Below are 9,566 nucleotides of genomic sequence, written 5' to 3' on the forward strand. Positions count from 1 at the left end.
CTGGGTTGTTCTTGCTGATTGGTGGATAAATTCGCCCACCAATAAACAAGTGCTGACCAGGGTCTGAAGCAAAAATTGCCTGGCTTCTTAGCTTAGATGCCTTCTTTTTCAAATAAAGATATCAAGAGAATGAAGAAAAATTGATAATAGGAGTAAATGAGAAAGTTGCCTAAAATTGCATGCTCTATCTGAATCACAAAAGAAAAAAAAATTTGGGTTCAGTGTCCCTTTAACATGATTGCCAAACGGCTCCAAAATCTTGAGATTTTAGACATTACATTGGATTATACATATGTTTGTATATGAAGTCTGGACTTAGGGGCATCTGTTTTTATAATGCATCAACACCCGTTTGGCAACTATATCAAAGGGGACACTGAACCCAAATTTTTTTCTTTCTTGATTCAGATAGAGCATGCAATTTTAAGCAACTTTCTAATTTACTCCTATTATCAAATTTTCTTCATTCTCTTGGTATCTTTATTTGAAAAGCAAGAATGTAAGTTTAGATGCTGGCCCATTTTTGGTGAACAAACTGGGTTGTTCTTGCCGATTGGTGGATAAATTCACCCACCAAAAAACAAGTGCTATCCAGGGTCTGAACCAAAAATTGGCTGGCTCATTAGCTTAGATGCCTTCTTTTTCAAATAAAGATAGCAAGAGAACTAAAAAAAATTAATAGGAGTAAATTAGAAAGTTGCTTAAAATTGCATGCTCTATCTGAATCACAAAAGAAAAAAATTGGGTTTAGTGTCCCTTTAATGGTTGTTACATGCTCTGTTCCTGACTGATACTGATTATATTCTGTGTCCTTTGTTTTTAAACAAATTGTATCTTTACCTGGAATAGTTGAAGTTCAGTGATTGCCTTTGGTATAGCCGTGGGGCTCAAAACCTACAAGCACTACCTCTAACAGGCCCATTTATCAAGCTCCGTATGGAGCTTGAAGGGCCGTGTTTCTGGCGAGTCTTCAGACTCGCCAGAAACACAACTTATGAAGCAGCGGTCAAAAGACCGCTGCTCCATAACCCTGTCCGCCTGCTCTGAACAGGCGGACAGGAATCGCCAGACATCAACCCGATCGAATACGATCGGGTTGATTGACAGCTCCCTGCTGGCGGCGATTGGCCGCGAGTCAGCAGGGGGGCGGCGTTGCACCAGCAGCTCTTGTGAGCTGCTGGTGCAATGTTAAATGCAGAGAGCGTATTGCTCTCCGCATTTAGCGAGGTCTTGCGGACCTGATCCGCAGTGTCGGATCAGGTCCGCAAGACCTTTGATAAATGGGCCTGTAAGAGTTTAGATATAGCTCTATACTACGTGAGTATACTTCCTTGCAGTTGAGGTGTTTGTCTTCAAACGGTCTTCACTATTGTGTCCTCTATGGTTGTCTGAATTCAACTGCATCCATCTCCAATCAAGTATATGGGAACCATCTGTATATGGGACTTTCCTATATATTAAGATCACATATCCTTTATATACACTGTTTTTGCATAATCCCAAATCACCTGATTTAATATAAACAATCCAAATGATGATTCCTATTATTTCTGGGTTGCACATAAGCCAGAAACTTATAATGTCTGGAAGTGAGAAGTAAACGGCTGTAGATGTCCTTCAGGCTAAGGGCATAACAATAAAACAATACCATGTGCAGGAGCTCATTGGAGTAAAGCAGCTGGTGCTGTGCACAGACCAACTAATCGATTATGAGCTTCATTGACAACTATTTATTTTGTTTGTTTGTTGTTGTTGTTGTTGTTGTTGCAGCACTAGTAACTTGGTCTGTAGTGATGAAGTTGGAGCAAGGAGTCAGTGTAAAAGAAAGGCTCAGGGTAGGAGATAATTTATTATAAAGTTTGAGTGACTATAAAACATTTTTTATTGCCAAGATTATTTCTGCAGATTGTTAAATCACAGGTAGCTTCTTCGAAATGTTGTATTCTTAGGTTTAGGAGGTAAAGAGGTTAGACAATGTTGGGGGGATAATGGACTTTTATTAAATCTAATAAAATGAACAGAATGGCTAAAGGACGTTTTCATATCCAAAATAATAAAATGTATGCTTACCTGATAAATTTCTCTCTTTCCTGGCGTGGAGAGTTCACGATTTCATTCAAAGTACTAGTGAGAATTCAACTCCTGGCCAGCAGGAGGAGGCAAAGAACACCTCAGCAGAGCTGTTAAAGTGAAGGTCAATTTTGACGAATTAGGGGCCGGTTTTTAATAATCCTATTAAAAACAAGGGCACTTTTATTCATCAAAATTGACATTTCAAGCGTTTTCTTCGAAGACTTACCTTTTAATCCTGAAAACTGCCCCATCGATTCCCCCAGCCGTCGGAAGCCTCTGCTTATGTCAGAAATTACGAATCCAGCTTCCTCCAATCACAGCGTTGCCCCCGTGGGGATGGATCAGGCCCTGAGGGAACGCTGTGATTGGATGAAGCCGGATTTGTCATTTGGGACCCGCGAAGAGGACTTGCGACGGGCGGAGGAAGCGATGCAGCGGCTCTCAGGATTAAAAGGTAAGTTTTTGAAGAAAACGCTTGAACTGTCATTTGATGAATTAAAGTGCCCTTGTTTTTAATAGGATTATTAAAAACCGGGCACTAATTCGTCAAAATTGACCTTCACTTTAAGTGTCACTCCCATTACCCATAATCCCCAGTCATTCGGCCAAAGGAAAATGGAAATAGAAGATGACACAAGGGTATAGAGGTGCCTGAGGTTTATACAAAAAAAACCTGCCGTCAAACATTAAATAAGTGCGGGTCGTGGACTATCCATGCCAGGAAAGAAAGAAATCCATCAGGTAAGCCTTCCTAAATTTAATTAAAGGTGGGTTGTGGACTCCATTCCAGGGAGAAAGAAATGTATCATTTAAGCATAAAATTTGTTTTCTTTCCAATGGCATGGGGAGTCCATGATTTCATTCCAATTACTAGTGGGAACCAATACCCAAGCTAGAGGATACGGAATGAAAGGGAGGGAGAACAAGACAGGTGGACCTAAACAGAAGGCACCACCGCGTGAAGAACTTTTCTCCCAAAGGAAGCCTCAGCCGAGGCAAAAGTTTAAAATTTGCAGAATTTTGAAAAGGTATGCAATGAGAACCAAGTGGCCGCCTTGCAGATTTGTTCCACAGAAGCTTCATTTTTGAAGGCCCAGGAAGAAGGGACAGACCTGGTAGAATGAGTCGTAGTTCTCTCAGGAGACTGTTGTCCAGCTGTCTCATAAGCCAACCTGATAACACTTCTCAACCAGAGAGAAAGGGTAGTAGAAGTGGCCTTCTGACCCTTACGCTTACCAGAGAAAACAATGAACAAGGCAGATGAATGCCTAAAATCTTTAGTTGCTTGAAGGTAAAACTTTAGAGCATGCACAACATCCAGGTTATGCAACAGGCGTTCCTTCTGAGGAGGAGGATTAGGACAAAAAGGAGGAACAACAATTTCCTGATTGATATTGCGATCCGATACTACTTTGGGAAGAAATCACAGCTTAGTACGAAGAACCGCCTTATCCGCATGAAAAATAAGGTAAAGGGAATCACACTGCAGAGCCGAAAGCTCTGAAACTCTGCCAGCAGAAGAGAGAGCAAGGAGAAACAAAACTTTCAAAGATAACGACTTATCAACTGAATGCATAGGCTCAAACGGAGCCTGCTGCAGAACTTTAAGAACGAGATTAAGGAGGAGGAACAACAGGTTTAAACACAGGCCTGAATCTGACCAAGGCCTGCACAAAGGATTGAACATCTGGCAGATCTGCCAGACACTTATGCAAAAGAATAGACAGTGCAGAAATCTGACCCTTCAGAGTGCTGACTAATAATCCTTTCTCCAGACCTTCCTGAAGAAAAGACAAAATTCAAGGGACCCTCACCCTACTTCAAGAGCCCTTCAATTCACACCCACACCAATAAAGGTATTTACGCCATACCTTATGGTAAATCTTACTAGTAACAGGTTTACGAGCCTGAAGCATGGTATCAATGACCATCAGAAAAACCACGCCTAGTCAAAACTAGGCGTTCAATTTCCAAGCAGTCAGCTTCAGAGAAACTAGATTTGGATGGAGGAAGGGACCCTGAAGTAGAAGGTCCATCCTCAAGGGCAACCTCCAAGGGGGAAGGGATGACATCTTCCCCAGATCCACTAACCAGATCCTGCAAGGCCAGGCATGAGCTATAAGAATCACAGATGCCCTCTCCTGCTTGATACGAGCTATGACTCGAGGAAGGAGAGCAAATAGAGGGAACAGGTAAGCAAGACTGAAATTCCAAGGCACCGCCAGAGCGTCGATCAGAGCAGCATATGGATTTCTCGATCTTGAACCGTACCTTGGAAGTTTGGCGTTTAGACGCGACACCATCAGATCCAACGCTGGAACACCCCACCTGAGGGTTATCATTGTGAATACCTCCGGATGCAGAGCCCACTCCCCGAGATGTAAGGTCTGCCTGCTCAGAAAATCCGCTTCCCAGTTGTCCACCCCTGAGATGTGAATGGCAGAAAGGAGACAATTGTGAGATTCCGCCCACTGGAAAATGCGAGTCACCTCCTTCATGGCTAAAACTGTGAGCCTCTCCCTGGTGGTTGATGTATGCCACGAGGTGATGTTGTCCGATTGGAATCTGATAAATCAGACCAAGGCTAGTTGAGGCCAGGCTGTTAAGGCATTGAAGATTGCTCTCAACTCTAGGATGTTTATGGGGAGAGAAGAACCCTCTCAAGTCCAAAGACCCTGAGCCTTTAAGAAACCACAAACCGCTCCCCAGCCTGTCAGACTGGCGTCCGTGGTCACAATTACCCAGGATGGTCTCAGGAAGCATGTAACCTGAGACAGATGGTCCTGCAAAATCCACCAAGCAAGAGAATCTCTAGTTAGGGAATCCAGAGATATCCTCAGCGAGAGATCCAAGTGGTCTCCGTTCCAGTGTCTGTGCATGCATAATTGTAGGGGTCTCAAATGGAACTGAGCAAAAGGAATGATGTCCATGGAAGCAACCTATTACTTCCATACACTGAGCCACTGATGGACGGAGAGGACTTAAAGGGTCAGTAAACCTTAAAATTAATGTTATATAATTCTGCACACAGTGCAGAATTATATAACATTATATTAGCCAAACATTATTTAACATAATATTGCCTTTTTATTTTTAGCAAAAAAACGCTGTTTTACAGACCCGCTCTCTGGGCTCTGCTGAGCGGGTCTGTTTTTTTTCCTCAGCGCATCGGGCCAGCTGTATAGTCACAGCCCGGCCCGACCGCGCCATAGGACTGACAGCAGGAGCGAGCTGCACTTAGTCTTATGGCGTGGTCGGGCCGGGCTGTGACTATACAGCTGGCCCGATGCGCTGAGGAAAAAAAACAGACCCGCTCAGCAGAGCCCAGAGAGCGGATCTGTAAAACAGCGTTTTTTGCTAAAAATAAAAAGGCAATATTATGTTAAATAATGGTTGGCTAATATAATGTTATATAATTCTGCACTATGTGCAGAATTATATAACATTAATTTTAAGGTTTACTGTCCCTTTAAGAGAAAGGCAAGAAGCCAGAAGTTTGGATTTTCTGACATACGTCAAAAACATTTTCATAGACAGAATCTATAATCGTTCCTAAGAAACAAACCCTGGTGTCCGGTACCAGGGAACTCTTCTCCAGATTCACTTTCCACCCGTGGGAACGTAGAATAGACAACATCTCTGTATGAGATTTTGCCAACTGAAAAGCTGGCGTCTGAACCAAGATGTCGTCCAGGTAAGGTGCCACCTCTAGTCCCGGAGATCTGACCACCGCCAAAAGTGCTCCCAGAACCTTTGCTTTGTAAAGACTTGAGGAGCCGTAGCCAGAACAAAGGGGAGGGCAACAAACTGGAAGTGTTTGTCTAGAAAGGCAAACCGCAGAAATTGGTGATGTTCCATGTGAATAGGAACATGAAGATACGCGTCCTTCAGGTCTATGGTGGTCATGAACTGACCTTACTAAACCAAGGAAAGAAAGGAACGAATAGTCTCCATCTTGATGGACGGAACTTTGAAGAACTTGTTGAGACACTTTAGGTCTAAAATGGGATGGAAATTTCCCGCTTTTTTGGGAACCACAAAAAGGTTTGAATAGAATCCTTGACCCTGTTCCTCTACGGGAACTGGAACAATCACTCCCAGGTAAGATAAGTCCTTTACGCAGTATAAGAAGGCCTCTCTTTTTTACCTGGTTTGCAGAAAACCTTGACAGGATAAATCTGCCCCTTGGGAGGCAAGACTAGAATCCTATTCTGTATCCCTGGGATACTACTTCTACTGCCCAAGAATCTGGGACAAGCCTGCCGAAATAAAGAAAGCCTGCCCCACACCAGATCCAAGACTGGATCAGGGGCGGCCCCTTCATGCTGACTTAGAATCAGCTGAAGGTTTCATGGTTTGCTTCTCCTTATTCCAAGGCTGACAGGAGCTCCATGAGGTCCTGGATTGCTCCTGCTTGGAGGAGGAAGAAGACTACTTTTGTCCCTTGAAGTTACGAAAGGAAAGAAAATTAGATTTCTGGCGACCCTTAGGTCTATTCTTCTAGTCCTGAGGTAGGAAAGATCCCTTTCCTCCAGTAATTTCGGAAATGATCTCCGCCAGACCAGGACCAAATAAAGTCTTGCCCTTAAAAGGTAAAGACAGAAGTTTGGATTTGGATGTTACATCTGCAGACCAAAATTTTAACCACAAAATTATTAAACAGATATTTAATATCTATGAAGGATAAGACCGGGTCTAATAAGCAATATAACTACTTATCAAAAACAATAGAGGGTAAGTCCATAACTGTTAAAATTAAAAAACCTCTGAACCTCTAAATCCTCAGTTCTCTGAGGAGACTCACCGCTCCAGCGACCAGGACGATTTCCCACCAGAATTCCGGAACAAAAGTCTCCTTGCAAATACTGAGCCAAAGACGATCTATATTGTTGAAACGCAACCGATAAGTAGAAGACACGAAAGTCACGTGAGCACAACTTAGAAAAGAAACTGTACCACCAAATAAAAGCACACGATTTCTGAAACGCTGCGGAAATAACTGACCCTCTAACGAATCTTAAGTGCTCAATACAGTACAAAAAAGCATTCCACATACATATTAAATATAGACTAATAAAGTACTCTATTCAGTCCTATAAAGCCTTTCAGCCACTCTCACCAGCCTCACTTAAGGGAACATCTATTAACCCCTTAAGTCCTTATCAGTATAATGCCTGCAGAGGTGCCCTTAATAAATTCCTACATAAAGGGATATTATGTCCCATAATAAATGCCACAGAGGATTAATATGTCCCATATCCAGGCCACAGAGAAATTAACCCCTGAAGTGCTGTCCTTCAAACCTAGAAGGCAAAAGCACTTACCTGTGGATCCAGCTACAGGCCAAGAATAGCTTCTTAGGTGTGACAGAATCACCAACTTCTGACAGGGACCTGTAGAAAAAGAAAAAAGAGTAACCAACCATGGTTTTCTATAACGGGATAGCATAAGTGGTAGAAGACGGCGAGGTGGTCTTTGCTTAACTTCTAACTGCTAAAAAAGGAAATTTATGCTTACCTAATAAATTGATTTCTTCTACGATACGACGAGTCCACGGATTTCATCCTTACTTGTGGGATATTATCCTCCTGCCAACAGGAAGTGGCAAAGAGCACCACAGCAGAGCTGTATATATAGCTCCTCCCTTCCCCTCCACCCCCAGTCATTCGACCGAAGGTTTTAGGAAGAGAAAGGAAAAGCTTAAAATGACAGGGAGGGTCGTGGACTTGTCGTATCGTAGAAGAAATCAATTTATCAGGTAAGCATAAATTTCCTTTTCTTCTACAAGATACGACGAGTCCACGGATTTCATCCTTACTTGTGGGATACAATTCCAAAGCTACAGGACACGGATGAAAGGGAGGGACAAGACAGAGACCTGAACGGAAGGCACTACTGCTTGAATAACTTTTCTCCCAAAAAACAGCCTCAGAAGAAGCAAAAGTATCAAATTTGTAAAATTTGGAAAAAGTGTGAAGGGATGACCAAGTCGCAGCCTTACAAATCTGTTCAACAGAAGCATCGTTTTTAAAGGCCCATAAGGAAGCCACAGCCCTAGTAGAATTAGCCATAATTCTTTCAGGAGGCTGCTGTCCAGCAGACTCATATGCCAGGCGGATGATACTCCTTAGCCAAAAAGAGAGGTAGCCGTAGCTTTCTGACCCCTACGCTTTCCAGAATAAACAATGAATAATGAAGATGATTGACGGAAATCCTTAGTTGCCTGTAAGTAAAACTTTAAGGCACGGACCACGTCCAGGTTATGTAACAGACGCTCCTTCTTAGAAGAAGGATTAGGACACAAGGAAGGAACAACAATTTCCTGATTAATATTCTTATTTGAAACAACCTTAGAAAGAAAACCAGGTTTGGTACATAAAACCACCTTATCAGAATGAAATATGAGATAAGGTGAATCACACTAACGCTGAAAGCTCAGAAACTCTTCGAGCAGAAGAAATAGCAACTAAAAACAGAACTTTCCAAGATAACAATTTAATATCTATGGAATGCATAGGTTCAAACAGAACCCCTTGAAGAACTCAAAGAAGTAAATTCAAACTCCAGGGAGGAGTAATTGGTCTAAATACAGGCTTAATTCTAGTTAGAGCCTGACAAAAAAATTGACAAAAGCAGAAATTTGTCCTTTTAAAGAACTTGCTGATAACCCTTTTTCCAATCCTTCTTGGAGAAAATACAGAATCCTGGGAATCCTAACGTTACTCCATGAGTAACCCTTGGATTCACACTAATAAAGATATTTACGCCATATCTTATGATAGATTTTTCTAGTGACAGGCTTTCTAGCCTGTATCAAAGTATTGATGACCGAATCAGAGAATCCTCGCTTAGATAAAATCAAGCGTTCAATCTCCACGCAGTCAGCTGCAGAGAAATTAGATTTGGATGTTGGAAAGGACCTTGAATGAGAAGGTCCTGTCTCAAAGGAAGTTTCCACTGTGGCACAGAGGACATGTCCACTAAATCCGCATACCAAGTCCTGCGTGGCCACGCAGGCGCTATCAGGATTACTGAAGCTCTCACCTGTTTGATTCGAGCAATCACGCGTGGAAGGAGAGGAAACGGTGGAAACAAGCTAGGCTGAATGACCAAGGCACTGCCAAGGCATCTATCAATTCGGCCTGGGGATTCCTTGACCTGGATCCGTAACATGGAAGTTTGGTATTCTGACGAGATGCCATCAGATCCAGTTCCGGTCTGCCCCATTTGTGAATCAATGAAGTAAATACCTCCGGATGGAGTTCCCACTCCCCCGGATGAAAAGTCTGACGACTTAGAAAATCCGCTTCCCAATTTTCTACTCCTGGGATGTAGATTGCCGACAGATAACAAGAGTGGGTCTCCGCCCATCGGATTATCTTGGATACTTCTATCATTGCTAAGGAACTCCTTGTCCCCCCCTGATGACTGATATATGCCACAGTCGTGATGTTGTCCGACTGGAATCTGATTAATTTGGCCGAAGCCAACTG

This window comes from Bombina bombina, chromosome 3, assembly GCF_027579735.1.
Source record: "Bombina bombina isolate aBomBom1 chromosome 3, aBomBom1.pri, whole genome shotgun sequence".
Classification (NCBI taxonomy): Eukaryota; Metazoa; Chordata; class Amphibia; order Anura; family Bombinatoridae; genus Bombina; species Bombina bombina.